This window comes from Cibotium barometz, chromosome 18 (assembly GCF_041138505.1).
Source record: "Cibotium barometz isolate CiBa-2024 chromosome 18, ASM4113850v1, whole genome shotgun sequence".
NCBI classification, from domain to species: domain Eukaryota; kingdom Viridiplantae; phylum Streptophyta; class Polypodiopsida; order Cyatheales; family Cibotiaceae; genus Cibotium; species Cibotium barometz.
The window spans coordinates 17,675,059-17,692,312 of NC_141063.1; positions in this window are offsets into that span (position 1 = coordinate 17,675,059).

Sequence of the window (17,254 nt, forward strand, 5' to 3'; positions counted from 1 at the left end):
CACTGGGTGCTAATTGCTAACCCAAACATACTCCAATGGTGACCAAACTTTGCGAGCATGTGGGGATGGGTCTCCCCCACATGCTTGCAAAGTTTGGGCACCATCAGAGCATGTTTGGGTATGATGGCATGGGGATTTTCAACAAACAATATGATAGAGTCAAAGTGTTTAAAAAATCCAAAATCCATGAACATCAACTAAAATGCAATGATCCTTAATAATAAAAAAACTCATAATGATAAAAACATCAAATAAGTACATTAGAATGTGTGCTAATCCAACCACTCTAGGTTTAGCCCCCTTAACTCGAAAGATCAAGGCATAATGAAAATGAGCTACCCCAGCTATTCTGAGGTTAGTCATCACTGTGCCAATAAATCTATGTACAATGTAAGTGAGCTAACCCAATTAGTCCAAGGAGTTTAGTCACTAACAAGATAGAGATCTAGTCAATAGCACCCTCTCTAGCTCTCAAATGCTCTAGAATGCTCCCATGATCATCCACTCGAAGCCGAAAACGAGGGCGAGAACTTTGTTTTCAGCTCCATACTCGATCAAGAGTGAGCCTGGTAGCAACCACTAGATGAGAGAATTAAAATGCCTCTAGCTCCATCTTCCACTGCTGGAACTCAAGACTCCCCCAATGAAGTTGAATGTTCTGCTAGTAGAATTGGCCTGCCACAATCATGCTATGGGTATCAAAAAAACACTCATGATCATCCATTGTATCCTAGTCAAGGATGCACTTTGACCTAGTGCAATTCATCAGATAGTAGTCTACTCCCTAGCTATTGCCCTGATCGACAATAACAGCAAATACATCACCCTCCTATAGCAAATCTATCAGGTCATCATAGCTGGCCATGAACACAGGACTTGTGTGCGCATCGGACAACACAAGATGTGGAGGATGATCAGGGGAGAGGACTGCCTGTATCCATGCATCTTCCCATCCTCTCGAGGCACAATGTGACCAATCGCCATCCATACATGCTCCACAGAAGCATGCCAACCGTCGTGCATAAATTGTGGGGACTGCCATGCACGTGCTCCTGATGGAATGAAAGCCCAAGGTGCCACGTACTATGTCACAATCATGGGAGGCTCTACGATCAATCATGCCACCATCCACATGCCAAAAAAATCTCCTAACAATCCGAGCATCATGTTTGGGATATGATGATGCTGCACTCCCACACAAATGTTGGGAACACCACTCGACCACGTGGCCCACATCTCTGCACCGCTCAGCATCTTGTTCGCAGTTGATGACATCTCAGGGCATGTTTCACACACACGCCCACACCATCATGCTCTCCCTTCCCGTGACTAGTCTCAAAGAATGACCAAATCACTGGGATACTAGATTGCACATTCCACCTATAAACCCACAAATCAAAGTCTTAGTTATTGTTTTCTTTAAGATGTTCTAGTGAATTTAGTTTAATTGCGAATATAAGAGAACCATAAGTACTACCTCTAGAGCCAAAAGAACTATCGTGTGATGACTTGAGCTGTGTGCCACACCCATCCGACCAAACACATCATTGGCCATGTGTGATCCCATGTTCTTGTATAAAAAATCATCATGGAGATGAAAACAGTGTTGCACAAAATGTGCATCATGTGAACGATGATCACTCATATAGAAATGATACTCTCAAATAATGCCACAAGCCTCGGGGGTACTCGCTATCCCATCTACATGGCCTCTGCATGTTGATAGCTAATGTGGACCATAATGATACTCTCAAATAATGCCACGAGCCTCGGGGGTACTCGCTATCCCATCTACATGGCCTCTGCATAGCTAATGTGGACCATAATAGCAACTTGGTGAGGTAAGCAAGAGAGACTATCAGGACACAAAAAATTGTTGACATTCATGGTGGCTCAAATGCTAGCATTAACATGATGGATTAAGCCTAAAGAAACACATGAAAAAGTATTTAACACTAATCAAATATAATTAGCAAAATAGATAGCATAATGATGTGAAAATGAGAGATGTTTATTCATGGGTATGAGCCTCATCGTATAGGCTGTGAGTACATCTCATTAGGTGACCCTAATCCAATTAACACTAATGAGATGATCCCAAAAACTCTCCTTGATTTACTTCATAAAGTGAGCCACCATCTCCTAGAATCAGGCCCCTGAATCTCTCATCTACCAAGATGCTCCATGATTTGAATCTACCTCCCTAGATGAATTCTTTCGCCTTCTTACTACCTGCTGAATTTGGCTTTTGACCTTTGAACCATATGCCCTATGCCCAAATGTCTAATACATGGTATTTTGGTGTATATATCAACACCCTCCCTCAACAAAATATCCATGACTCTAGTGATCACAATGCTAGTCCTAGGTATTGCTTACAATGATGAGTATGATGACCATGGTGGTGCCCGTAGGTCTTACCTTAGGTAGGTTTACAATGCCATGTATGATGGCAGATGCTAGGCCCAATTACAACTTACAATACTGCTTATGACCATCCAAGCGCCCGTGGGTCTTACTCATGGAGGTTTGCAATGTAAGGTATGATGGTTGATGCTAGTGGCTAGTTATGTTTACTGTAAGATTCCTCCCCCAGCCCCTCAAGATGTCTAGTTTCTCCCCCTGTAATCAATTCCCTTTTTCAGAATAATAACAGATCTTGTTTCTATCTGTTTTGGCCTAGAGAGAGAGAAAATATTCTAGAGAGAGATAATTCAGTTTTTAGATACCTTTGGATGGAAAAATATCCCTTCTTATATTAAAATGATTTCCCCTGAAACAGAATTCATAAAGAACTTTCCAGTGTGCAATTGGAATAAATTGAAAATAGGTAAAAAGGACCTTAGTCTGAGGGTCCAAATTTTTTGAAAATTTTGAATTAAGGTTTCTATGGAACAATTAATCCAAATGAAGGGAGGAGATAAATTGAAGAATAAAAGAAAATCAACCAAAAATAAGTAAATGCTCACATAAGATGAAGAGTTGACTAAGGACAAGGTTTATTAGTTAAAAAAAGAAGAGATATTTAGAGGAAATGATGCATTTTTGACACCTCAGTGTGGGGAATTCCCCTCATGAAGGAGATGCCTATTTCACATGTGTGGATGAGTTTTAAACTCACAAATAATGAGATATTTTCATCTCTCCTCTCTCCTATTTTAACTAGATCCAAAAGTAAGCTAAACTGACCTAAAAATGGTCAAAAAGTGACCAAACTGATTTGGAAAATTCTAGAATCAGTTTGCTTGGTTAGAGATGAATTCGAATGTGGTTGATATGATTTTAAAATTTTGATTGAGAACTGATGAGTTGAATTGGGTTCTGATTGAAAAATGACGATTCCTGAATTTTTGGTTGAAAAGCGATAAACTGAGCAAAACCACAATGAGGATGAATGGGATGAGTCCCTGTGTTGATGTTCGTAAACTGGAATGACGTTAATGACTTCAGCAAATCACTATGAGATTAGTGGATTGTGCTGACAGATTGCTACTGTTAACTCTTGACCCAGTGGATCAAGTTAAGGGATGACAAATTAAAAATCTATAAAATTGAAATCCCCCATGGAGGATTGTTCAGATGGAAATTTCGGTCTAATAGACCATTATTTTGTTAAAGATATGAATGATATGTTCTAAATAAACTGTTATCTGATAATGTGAGTATCTTTATCCCACGATTCTGTGGGGAGCCGACCTATCTAAAGAACCCCAGAATCAGATGAATCAAAAATCGGAATTGAATCATAAATAAAAGGACTTACCAAGATTTTTCGTATTGATAGGAACATGGATCGAGGTCGTCGTGGTAGAAATGATAACCCCCAACTCGATGAGGAAGAGCTCGACTTGAACTCTTCATAGTTTGCAGCCTGGGCCTTTCAAGGGTGAAGGGGAAAACTTGGGCGAGGCTGTGGAGAAGTGGATCGAAGCAATGGAAGAGTACTTTGATGTCACCGGATACAATGAGAAGAGCAAAATGGCTCTTGCAAAGACTGAAGATAGTAGAAACAGCTAGAGTGGGATGGAGAAACCACTGCGAGACAAACCGTCTGGATTGAAATACCCAGACATGGAATGATCTCAAAATTTACCTAAGGATGAGGTTCTATCCTCCCGGCTTTTTGGAAACAAAGATGAACGAATTCTTAGAGCTAACCTAGGGGAGAATAACTATTGAAGTATATCACCAAGTGTTTGCTCTCCTCCTCAAATACTCGCCACCGTTGAATGAAGAACAGCTGATGGGCCAGGTTCATCCGGGGACTGAACGAACCTTTGAATATTTTGGTCAAGAACGCCAAGCCACTTTCCATGGCAAAAGCAGTGCAGATGGCGAAGGATTTCTCCAAGGCCTTTGATGTCAAGGTCCCACCAAAGCCAGCACCATCACCTTTCAAAAGGTTTTTAGTTCCAAAAGGTGATTCTAACCTTCCACTGCCTAAGAGATATCAGGGTCAAGCCCAAGATATGGGAAGTTTCAGAATGGATGAAATGTCCTTTTCCCGAAACTCAATCCCCTGGAATTCAACTTTAGAAGTTCCACCCTTGAACAAGGGAGTGAAACGCTATAACTATTAAGGAATTGGACATCGCAGTATGGATTGCCCAACTCCTTTTGGATCAAGGTTTTCAGGGTAGGGAAATCAGGGATCAAGCCCCAAAATCAGGGAAATCCTAGAGGTAGACCCTCTAACCAACCCCCCGTAGTTTCAATCCAAAGTAATGCAAGACCTCTGCCTTTGAATAGGGGGAGTGAAAGAGAGTTGTTCTCAAATCGGCCGTCCACTTCCAAGGCAGTAACGCTGGAAGTGATTGAAGAAGAAGAAGATGATGAAAGAGGTCATACTCCACCTGCGAGATGAGGACATCTCACCTTTTTTAAGTGGGGTAGGATGTAAGATTCCTTCCCCAACCCCTCAAGATGTCCAGTTTCTCTTCTGTAATCAATTCTCTTTTTTCAGAATAATAATAGATCTTGTTTCTATCTGTTTTGGCCTAGAGAGAGAAAATATTCTAGAGAGAGATAATTCAATTTTTAGATATCTTTGGATGGAAAAATATCCCTTCTTATTAAAATGATTTTCCCTGAAATAGAAATTCAAAAAGAACTTTCTAGTGTGCAATTGGAATAAATTGAAAATAGGTAAAAAGGACCTTAGCCTGAGGGTGGAGATTTTTTGAAAATTTTGAATTAAGGTTCCTATGGACCAATAAGATTAATCCAAATGTAGGGAGGAAGAGATAAATTAAAGAATAAAAGAAAATCTCCCAAAAATGAGTAAATGCTCACATAAGATGAAGAGTTGACTAAGGACAAGATTTATTAGTTAAAAAAAAGAAGAGATATTTAGAGGAAATGATGCATTTTTGACACCTCAGTGTGGGGAATGTTGAAATATACAAGTGAATAGGGTGTGTGCGGGAACAAGCCCTTGGTTAGAGGCTGTAAAAGAGGATGTGTAAATGTGAAACAACCTGTGAAAAGGTAAGAAGAATCTCCTGGGAGAGAATAAAGGGTAGCATGAGAAGATTTAGGAAGTGTGGAGATATTCTGGGAAAAGTGAAGAGGTGGAGAGAATCAAGCAAAAGAGGTGGAGATATTTTGGGAGAGGTGGAGTGAATCAAGGAGAAATCAGTGGGATTTGATGCTTGGATGTAAACTCTATAAATTGAGGCATTGGCCTAATGAGAATTTGCTGGTTTTTTATTATCCATGCCTACATTAAGCTATTTGTTAATTACCTACTAATTAATGATGTTGATTCTAGTGTTTGATCCACCATATCTCATCACATTACTCTAATTTCAACATGGTATCAGAGCCATGCCTAGAATCCATCATTTTGTGAGCTCATTATCTTGCTAATTATTTTGCTAATTAGGATTAGTAGAAAATTATATTTTTTCCTCTTTTTTCAACTAGCCTCTGTACCCCCAGTTGGTGGAGGAGCTCTAGCTCTTTACACACTCAATATTAGGTCAATCCCTTCTAGCCACAAATAGCCATCATCCCCCACGATTCAGCCCATCAAGACGAAACGTCAAACCGTCGGCGGAAGATCACGATTTTCGGGGCACCTTTTTTTTGCAGCAAATCAAAGAGTTCTACTTCCACAAATCAAATTGCTCTAATTCCTCATAGCCCCGGGGGTTTTCAAGCATGCTCTACAAGCTGGTGAAGACAGAATTCAATTTGATCAAGTCTACAGTGAGATCCAAGCTCTTCATTAAATCTACAAGTGACTTTGGTAAAACAAAGATTAAGCTTTCAATATTTGGTCAAATCTTGTGTTTATTGGCTTAATCCTCTACTAGACTCATTGCTATTGATGTCTTTGAAAGCATTTGAGCTCATTTGAAGTCTAAGGTACCAGATCTGGACTCCTCGCATACTCTGTTTTTTGCACACAAAATAGTGGATTAATTTGCTAATCAGTGTGATTAATCAATGCTAATCATCAGTGTATTTTGGTGCAATTGAGGGTTCAAATTAACCATTAGGTATCTGATACAGATCCCTATAACTTCACATTGCAATTTGGAGTTGGTTTGATACTCCAACCATTCTGTACAAATTGGTTACCCTTGATTTAATGTAATTTCTGGTGATTTTATGCTGCTGAATTTGTTGTAATCATCTCTTAAACACCAGATTGAGTTGTAAAAGGGTAGACATTGCCCTTGAATCTTGAAATTGGATCAAGAGGTAAGACCCCCTCCACATCACCATGAGTACAGCACAAGAAATAGCCAAATTTAATGGGGAGCAGTTTTACACATGGCAGACAAAACCATGTATTTGCTCATGAGGAAAAATCTGTGGGGGCTAGTTGAGGGAAGAGATGAATGCCCAGAGGTGAGAGGGAAAAATGAGTGGAAGAGTAGGAATGAAAAAGCATTGGGACTTATTGCACTCAGTTTAAATGATGAAATCATTCATCACATCACAGGGATACAATGGGAAAAAGATGCATGGGATGAACTCAGTAAATTATTTGGCACACAAGCTAAAAATTCAAAGATAAATATGTTAATGCAATTCTACAAATTGGACATGAAGGAAAGTGAACCTTTAATCACACACTTGAATAGATATAAAAGCATTAAGCAACATCTGGCAACTATTGGCAAAAAGGTAAAAGATGATGAGGCACTAGCTATACTTCTGAAGAGTGTGGACAAAGGAGAATATGAAAACATTGTAGCAACACTAAAGAATGTACCTGAATTGAAGCTACACGAGATAGAAGCAGCTCTACTAGAGCAAGAGAGCAGAGGCAAAGAGAAGAAATGGCTCGACTCAACAGCAGGAGAAGAAAAAGCATTCTTCACCCGAGGAGGATTCTCTTGAGGATGAGGAAGAGGCAGAGTAGGAGAAAGGACCTTCACTTGCCACAAATGTGGAAAGCCAGGACACATGGCAAGAGACTGCTATAGCAAACCCACCAGTGGAGAAGGAACGACATCGACAAACTTCATGGAGGCTCCAAAGGAAGTGGAGTCGGATCATCTTTTTTGAGAGAGAGAGAGAGAGAGAGAGAGACCCCACAACCCAATGTAACCTGCCCCAACAAAGTAAAACCACCTCTGAGCCACCGATGATGTAGGCCACATGGTAGATGTATGTGTGAGCACTTTAGACAAGGTCGCGGGCACTTATAGTAGCCTTGGACACATAGAGAGAGAGAGAGTGTCAAGGACTATGGAGTTTAGGGACTTGAGGCACTGGTCGTGGGCTATCAAGTAAGAGGGAAACTTGGTATAGGGTGGTCCAGGTGTGCTAGAGAGTATTCACTTGAGGGGAGGTGTTGAAATATACAAGTGAATAGGGTGTGTGCAGGAACAAGCCCTTGGTTAGAGGCTGTAAAAGAGGATGTGTAAATGTGAAAGAACCTGTGAAAAGGTGAGAAGAATCTACTGGGAGAGAATAAAGGGTAGCATGAGAAGATTTAGGAAGTGTGGAGATATTCTGGGAAAAGTGAAGAGGTGGAGAGAATCAAGCAAAATAGGTGGAGATATTCTGGGAGAGGTGGAGTGAATCAAGGAGAAACCAGTGGGATTTGATGCTTGGATGTAAACTCTATAAATTGAGACATTGGCCTAATGAGAATTTGCTGGTTTTTGATTATCCATGCCTACATTAAGCTATTTGCTAATTATTCACTAATTACATCTTAATTATTTATTATTTACTAATTATTCACTAATTACATCTTAATTATTTACTAATTACATCTTAATTATTTACTAATCACTTTGTTAATGATGTTGATTCTAGTGTTTGATCCACCATAGCTCATCACATTACTCTAATTTCAATAGGGAATTCCCCTCATGAAGGAGGCACCTATTTCACATGTGTGGATGAGTTTTAAACTCACAAATAATGAGATATTTTCATCTCTCCTCTCTCCTGTTTCAACTAGATCCAAAAAGTAAGCTAAACTGACCTAAAAATGGTCAAAAAGTGACCAAACTGATCTGGAAAATTCTAGAATTAGTTTGCTTGGTTAGAGGCTCACTTCTTCCTATAAATAGAAGCCTTCCCCCTTGTAAAAGGTTAATAGTGTTTATGCACTGCTACTCTACTCCTCCCCAGAGTCAAATACATTGAATTCACTTGATAATTCAATTGTTTTTAACTAAATCCTCTCCAAAAGAACTGGTGGCCACTCTTGCAGCAAACAAGAGTAGAACCCTCAATCCCTCAAGCCAAAGGAAAGCTTACAAACTCCATGTAAGCTTGTGAATTTTAAATCTATGGTTTTCTTAAATTTTATGCTTTGAAAATGTTTGAATTAAAATCTATGGTTTTCTTAAATTTTATGCTTTGAAAATGTTTGAATTAAAATCTCATGCTATGCCTTGATGGAAAGGCCACCCCTTCTCTTCTTTACAATTCAGCCCTTCTTAATCCTAGAAAGTTTAATTAAATGATTGATTAAACTCTTTTCATTGTTTACTCTCTTAATTTTTAGAAAATGGAGTAGATTAGAGATATTAGAATTCAAATTGGATTAATTCAAGTCATAAATTGAATGTTAAAATTGAGAAATGGTCAGCCATACAAAGGAGGTTATGGTAAAATTTTCTTAAATTTTGTGGAACTAAAGTTTATCATTAGGTTATTCTAAAAGAGTAATTCCTTCCGTTTGTGCATTCTAAAAGATGTATTTTTTTTTCAAAAGTGTCATTCTCATTAAAATGCATAGAAAGATGCATAAAAGAATTATTTTTAATTCAAAAGTGTTATTGTAATTAATTTTAATTTTATGCATAGAAAGATGCATAAAGGAATTATTTTTATTTCAAAAGAGTTATTCTCATTAGTTTTGATTTTATGCATAGAAAGATGCATAAAGGAATTTATTTTTATTTCAAAAGAGTTATTCTCATTAATTTTGATTTTATGCATAGAAAGATGCATAAAGGAATTTATTTTTATTTCAAAAGTGTTATTCTCATTAGTTTTGATTTTATGCATAGAAAGATACATGAAGAAATTTATTTTTATTTCAAAAGAGTTATTCTCATTAATTTTGATTTTATCCCTAGAAAGATGCATAAAGGAATTTATTTTTATTTCAAAAGAGTTATTCTCATCAATTTTGATTTTATGCATAGAAAGATGCATAAAGGAATTTATTTTTTTAATTCAAAAGTGTTATTCTCATTAATTTTGATTTTATGCAAAGAAAGACGCATAAAGGAATTTATTTTTATTTCAAGTGTTATTCTCATTAATTTTGATTTTATGCATAAAGGATTTATTATTAAAAGAAAGAAATTTCTATTGTTTTATATTCACCGAGATTGTAAAAAGAAAATTCAGGAGATCTATCGAGATTGAAATATTTAGATAAATGATAAATTTATTTCCCATTGAAATTCGTAATCAGTTAAGTGAATTTTCAAAGAAAGAAATTTGGTAAAATAGTAACTGGATTATCAAGCCTTTCTGAGGAAGCTAGTTTAGGAAAAATCTTATCAGACTCAAACCTTGAATCAGACTATGACCAAGACCAAACTCTTTTAAGGAAAGAAGGTGTGACTAATTTAGAAAAATACTCTCAAAACCCCCGCCAAATCTGAAACTAAGTTGAGACCCTTCGAAATGATATGTGGATGTATGTGAAAGAATATATGTGGATGTGAATGTGATGGATATGAATTGAATGTGATGGATATGAATGGATGGAGGTGATGTGATGTAAAATGGATAGATGTGATGTAAAATGGATAGATGTGAATGAACGAGATATGATGTGAATCGGGATATGAATGAATGATATGTGATGTGAATGGATGTGATGTCATGTGAATCGAGATGTGAATGAATGATATGGGATGTGAATGGATGTGATGTCATGTGAATGAATGATATGGAATGAGAATAGATGTGATGTTATGTGAATCGGGATGTGATGAATGTGATGTGATGTGATGCAAATCGGGTAAATATGAATGGATGAGATGTGATGCGAATCGGGTAAATATGAATGGATGAGATGTGATACGAATCGGGTAAATATGAAATGAATGTGATGTGATACGAATCGGGTAAATATGAATGGATGAGATGTGATGCGAATCGGGTAAATATGAATGGATGAGATGTGAATGAATGTGATGTGATGAGATGTGGATATGAGTAAATGCGAGTGGATGAGATTTGATGAGGATATTGAGGAAAGAAGTGATGAGATGAAAAATGATGCATGGGAATTTATATGAAATGAATGTGGATTAAGTAATGTTGATTAATGTAGAAAGACGAGAGTTTGTTATAGAAACTGTATTTATGGCCTGTTTTTAAATGACTGTTTTATGTCAAGAATGTTGAGGAAGCATTTTGACCGTCTTGTGTGATTAAGGTCATGGAGACCTAGCTGATAAAGTTGCAACAGGCTGACAGAGAGACAACGGAGGACGTCTCGCGTAGCAAGGTCCGTCGACCGAGGTCTTGACCAACCTCGGTTTGATTTGAATGGTGAGCTTTCGGTACGGTGGATGAGGGACCAAGGAAGCAGCCTATGAGTGAAGTGCTAGGTCACCTACGAAGGATCCTAGAGGGTACGGTGCTCAGGCTCTGGGTCATCGCACATGCATCAAGGAAGATATTGGAACAAGGAGTAAGAGTTATTTTCTGAATTTGGGCATGGATCTGGTTGATTGACCTTCCTGATCCTCAACGGATGAGTCCATGGCTCTTTTATATGGATCCGTTGGTTGATCTTGCTGATCTTCAACAGAGATTCCATTTTGATATGTGAATATATTTTCAGTTACTATATGAGCTAGGAACTATCGAAAAGGCTCTGAGTGGTCAGGTGGTGAGCGTTCTAGTTGCCAATGATGCCATAGATACACTGATGAAGGAATGATTGGAAATAAGGATTCAACCAAAGATTTTGAGGATTATGATTAGTGAGACAATGGTTTCATTAAATGATTGTTTTTAAAGATAGATCATGCTGAGAAAAAGGTAATTTCATATTGGGTGTGTAAGTGGTGTGACTAGTTTTAAGTTGCATGATTATCCAGCTAGGGGGCCTGGGAACTTTTTTCCCTAGTGTACCCGGGAGACAAAACCTAACCAAATTCTTAATTGGATCCCATCACTATAGTGGTTGGGCGGATTGGCTAACCCACGGGACTGGATGGGGTTAGGTAGGACTGATGGATCCCTAAATTGAGACTCAATTCTGTTATGGTACGATAGATGAAGTAAATCCTAGACAAAAATTGTTCTATGGAAAAGAATCAACGGCTGTGCCTCTCAATGAGGAAAAAAGCGTTGGTCTCTATGATCCAAGTGCAATCTTTTCCCTGATCTGGCTATGGGACTTATGGGTTCGGTAAGATCAGTTCTGTTAGATAAGGCTTTTGACTACGTTAGAGAAAAGTTATCTTGGAGGAATTGCCTGTGCTTTCCGGGCAAGGGAAGTTTTTTCGAGTTCGGTTTTGGAAGAACCGATGGACTAGTCTCTTGTCCGGATATCTGTGGGCGAGGCCTCGAGTGTGGGACCTTGCCCCGTACAAGAAGTGCTCCTTCCACTGCTAGCACCCCTGAATTCATTGCACGGTGGGGACATGGATCTTACAACTGGTAGTATCAGAGCGAATTTGGCTAATGTGGATCAACCAAGAAGCCAAAAATATCAAAAATTTATGAAGAAGCAGTAAAAGGTTGTAATTGCGTGATAAAATTCATACAAATTGTTATTCACATCGAAATTCATAAATTGATAATTGGGTCTTCAGATGGAAGTACTGCAATTATATGGCCTCAGGGGTACTCGCTATCCCATCTACATGGCCTCTACATGTCGATAGTTAATGTGGACCATAATAGCAACCTGGTGAGGTAAGCACGAGAGATGATTAGGACACAAAAAATTGTTGACATTCATGGTGGCTCAAATGCTAGCATTAACATGATGGATTAAGCCTAAAGAAACACACGAAAAAGTATGTAACACTAATCAAATATAATTAGCAAAATGGAAAGCATAATGATGTGAAAATGAGAGATGTTTATTCATGGGTATGAGCCTCATCGTATAGGCTGTGAGAGATGTTTATTCATGGGTATGAGCCTCATCATATAGGCTGTGAGTACATCTCATTAGGTGACCCTAATCCAATTTAACACTAATGAGATGATCCCAAAAACTCTCCTTGATTTGCTTCATAAAGTGAGCCACCATCTCCTAGAATTAGGCCCCTCAATCTCTCATCTACTAAGATGCTCCATGATTTGAATCTACCTCCTTGGATGAATTCTTTTGCCTTCTTACTACCTGGTGAATCTGGCTTTTAACCTTTGAACCATATGACCTATGCCCCAATGTCTAATACATGGTACTTTGGTGTATATATCAACACCCTCCCTCAACAAAATATCCATGACTCTAGTGATCACAATGCTAGTCCTAGGTACTGTTTACAATGATGAGTATGATGACCATGGTGGTGCTCGTAGGTCTTACCTTCGGTAGGTTTACAATGCCATGTATGGTGGTGCTCGTAGGTCTTACCTTAGGTAGGTTTACAATGCCATGTATGATGGCAGATGCTAGGCCCAATTACAACTTACAATACTGTTTATGATGACCATCCAAGCGCCTGTGGGTCTTGCAATGTAAGGTATGATGGTTGATACTAGTGGCTAGTTATGTTTACAATGCGTTTAGGATAGAGGGAATGACCACAATTGTAACTGGTCTAAAAAGCCTAATCGTCGTCTACTACTATGACCAAGTTAGCATCAATTGAGGATCTTTCTTCTTTCATGGTGATGAGTATGATGACCATGGTGGTGCTCGTAGGTCTTACCTTAGGTAGGTTTACAATGCCATGTATGGTGGTGCCCGTAGGTCTTACCTTAGGTAGGTTTACAATGCCATGTATGATGGCAGATGCTAGGCCCAATTACAACTTACAATACTGTTTATGATGACCATCCAAGCGCCCGTGGGTCTTGCAATGTAAGGTATGATGGTTGATACTAGTGGCTAGTTATGTTTACAATGAGTTTATGATAGAGGGAATGACCACAGTTGTAACTGGTCTAAAAAGCCTAATCGTCGTCTACTACTATGACCAAGTTAGCATCAATTGAGGATCTTTCTTCTTTCATAGTTTCTTCACCTACAAGTAAATCCTTTTGAGACCTTTCTCTAGCAAAGCATTCCTTCTCTTCATGACCCGGTTTTCCACATAAGTTGCAAGACTTCTTTGGAAACTCTTTCTTCTTGAATGATTCTTTGAAGTTCCTTTTGGTGAAGTAGACCTTGTCTTGGATAATGCTGCTGCTTTGTCTTTTAATCTTCTTCTTCTCTTCTAAAATTGAAGCAATGATGTCAACAATATTTGGAGAAGGTACATTTGTGAGAGTGGTGACTATATTTCCATAGTGTTCTTGGGGTAAGATTTTCAATAATAATGCAATACATACATATTCTTCCATGTTTAGCTTAATCCCTGCAAGATGTGTTGTTAGACTCTTCATATGATTTAGGTGAGAAGCAAGAGATTTTCCGCTATTTAACTTAAGCTCATACAACTGAATGAGAAGACTGATTTTAGAGCTCTTGGCTTGAGCACCAAATAGTTTTCCCAACTCCTCCCAAGCTTTAAATGCAGATTCCTTTCCATGAATATGATGGATGACTTGGCACTAAGTCCCAAAGCTGTTATGGCAAGAACCTTCTCATCTTTCCCAACCCATATTGATTCACCCTCCCTGGTGTTAGGCTTCTTTTCCTTACCATTGGCTATGCTCCACAATCTCTTTTTCATGAGAGTGAATTTGATCTTTATCTGCCAAGTGTGGAATGAGTGGCCATCAAATTTGTTTATTTAATATGCGGTAGTGCAAATGGGAAGGTCTTACCTCTAAGTTTTATGAATCTCAGGGCAGTGTCTAATTTCTTACAAAACTCTGATTTAGTGCGTAATTCCAAAGATTAAGAGAAGTGCAAAAACTACTTCCAAAAACATCAAAATAGTGAATAGGCCCATTTAGAGCGGGGTTTTTGTTGCCATATATATAGGCAGTGATGCGTGTGAACACTTAAGACCGCTGGGGCACTTTTTCCCTCTTTAGGAGGTTTTTTCCCCTGGCTTGTATATACGCCCATTCTTCTAGGGCTAACTCATCTTTGTACATTGACACAATCTAATACACTGTGTGTTGTGTGCATTCTTACTTCTTCTTCTCCAAGCTTTGTGTGCTTTCCTGCAACCCTAATTCCAACAATTGGTATCAGAGCAGGGATCGGCTCCCAAGGCTACGCCGCTAGCACCCTTTGACTCACGTTCTCCGATTGAGGTGAGCTTTCACGAGCACTTGCAGGTCCCTATACTCAAAAATTGCATTTGAGGTCGTTTCGGGCTCTGTTTTTATATTACAAGTTCTGTACAAGTGTTTTCGTCATTTTGTGTAGAAATTTTGACAGTGCAGTTTTCTGCAAAATAGGCATACGTATTCTATTGTGGACTGTACTACATAGCACGAGTTGTTTTCTGTTTAGTCTTTGCTTCATTACAGGTAGCTTTTGCATCAGTTTTAGTCAGTGGCCATGGCTGATAACAGCAATGATGTATTTCGCATGTTGTCCTGCTAATGACAAACTAGATGGAGACAGCAACTACCCACTTTGGGCATACATGATGTAGCATGTTTTGGTTGCAAAAGGAGTGTGCAAATGTTGTGCAGGATACAGAATGGGCATTTAGCATGTATTGCCAGTATGACCCATCTGCACACATGATGCATGTTTGGCAGTTTCTGTTGACTCTAATGTATGGTATTTTGACAGTGGTGCTACAAAGCACATTACCTCGCATTGTGATATGTTCACTTGTCTTGAGGCTCTGTCCCTAATGGGAATACTGTCACATGTGCCAATAATGCTTCTTACCCAATGAAGGGAGTTGGTAAAATTATGCTTACTACTGCAAATGGCAGCGTTTTCACACTTTCAGATTCTTTGTATGTGCCAGGAATAAAGAAGAATCTATTGTCTATCTCTGCGCTTGCTAGACTTGGACTTGTAGTCAAATTTGTGGATGACAGATGTACTGTTCATGATTTGACTTTTGGTGATACGATTATTACATCTGGCACCTTGTTTCGTGGGCTGTATAGGCTCAATTCTTATGACAAGTGTGTGGAAGATTTAGCAAATGCAGTTTCTGATGAAAAGGCAGTTTTAGATGCAAAACTATGGCATGCTCGTTTTGGGCATCTGAACTTTGCTAGTTTGCTACGTTTGCAGAAATTTGATATGGTTGCTTCATTGCCCCCTCTTGAGGCACCATTGAAACATGTTTGTAAAGGCTATATTTTGGGAAAAATGCAGCGTTCTGCGTTTCTAAAGGATGGTTCTGTGCAGGCCACTCGCAAATTGCAACTTGTACATAGTGATGTATGTGGGCCTATGCAAACTCCATCATTTAGTAAACACTTGTACTTCGTGACTTTCATTGATGATTACTCAAGGCATGCATGGGTATATCCGCTGAAGGCAAAGTTCGAAGTGTTTTTGTGCTTCAAACATTTTTTGCTTATGGTTGAAAATGTATCTAATTGTACTGTGGGCACCCTCCGTTTTGATTGAGGGGGGGAGTACATGTCTAAAGAGTTTGATGCATTTCTGGCTAGTCGTGGGATAAAACACCAATGTACAGTGCCGTATACCCCTCAGCAAAATGGTGTTGTTGAGAGGAAAAACAGGTTACTTATGGAGATGGCACGATGTATGGTCAAGAGCCAAGCTTTGCCACATGCATTTTGGCTTGAGGCTGTCATGTGTGCTGCATATGTACTCAACAGGTGTCCCACTAAGGCCTTGCAGTCTGTTACTCCATACGAAGCTTGGCATGACAGGAAGCCTTCTATTGGTCACTTGCGTGTCTTTGGTTGCTTGGCCTATGCTTTAGTGCCTGTGCAACAACGTAGAAAATTGGATGATAAGGCTGTCAAATGCATTTTGTTGGTTATAGTGCTGAGAGCAAGGGTTACAGATTGTATCATCCGCAGTCAAAGCGTATCTTGATTAGTCGAGATGTTGTTTTTGTGGAAGATGCTGTGCAGCCTTTGTTATCATGTACCAAAGAGACAGGTGTGAGCTCACGGGATGTATTTAATACATTGTTGCCTCTGTTTACAGGTGGGAATTCAAATGTAAGTCCTAATGAGGTAGATATTCAGCCTATGCAGATTTCAAACGACATCATAGATCAGCCTATTTCTGATGAAGATTTACAGGATGTAATTTATGAGGATAGGGCTGAAAATGAGTAGGCTAGAGGTATGCCTAAATGGCTAGTGCAAACCTTGCGTGATAGTAAAATTGATGCACCTATTTCTAGTCGTACTCGTTCAGGTTTTCAGCATGCCTCTTATGCATCAGATTGTTATGCTTTGGCTGTGTCTAGTATGTGTGAAGAGGAAGAACCTCTTTCATTTGATGAGGCACAAAAATAAAAAAATTGGTTGGTTGCAATGCAAATTGAATATGATGCTATAATGAAGAATGGTACATGGTCTTTGTGTGATTTGCCTATTGGTAAAAAGGTCATTGGATGTAAGTGGGTTTTTAAGTTGAAACGAAAGCTAGATGGCAGTGTTGATCGCTATAAGGCTAGACTTGTTGCAAAGGGTTATGCTCAAGAAAAGGGCATTGATTTTGATGAGACCTTTGCTCCCACTTGTCGTATGACTACCATTCGTAGCATTTGTG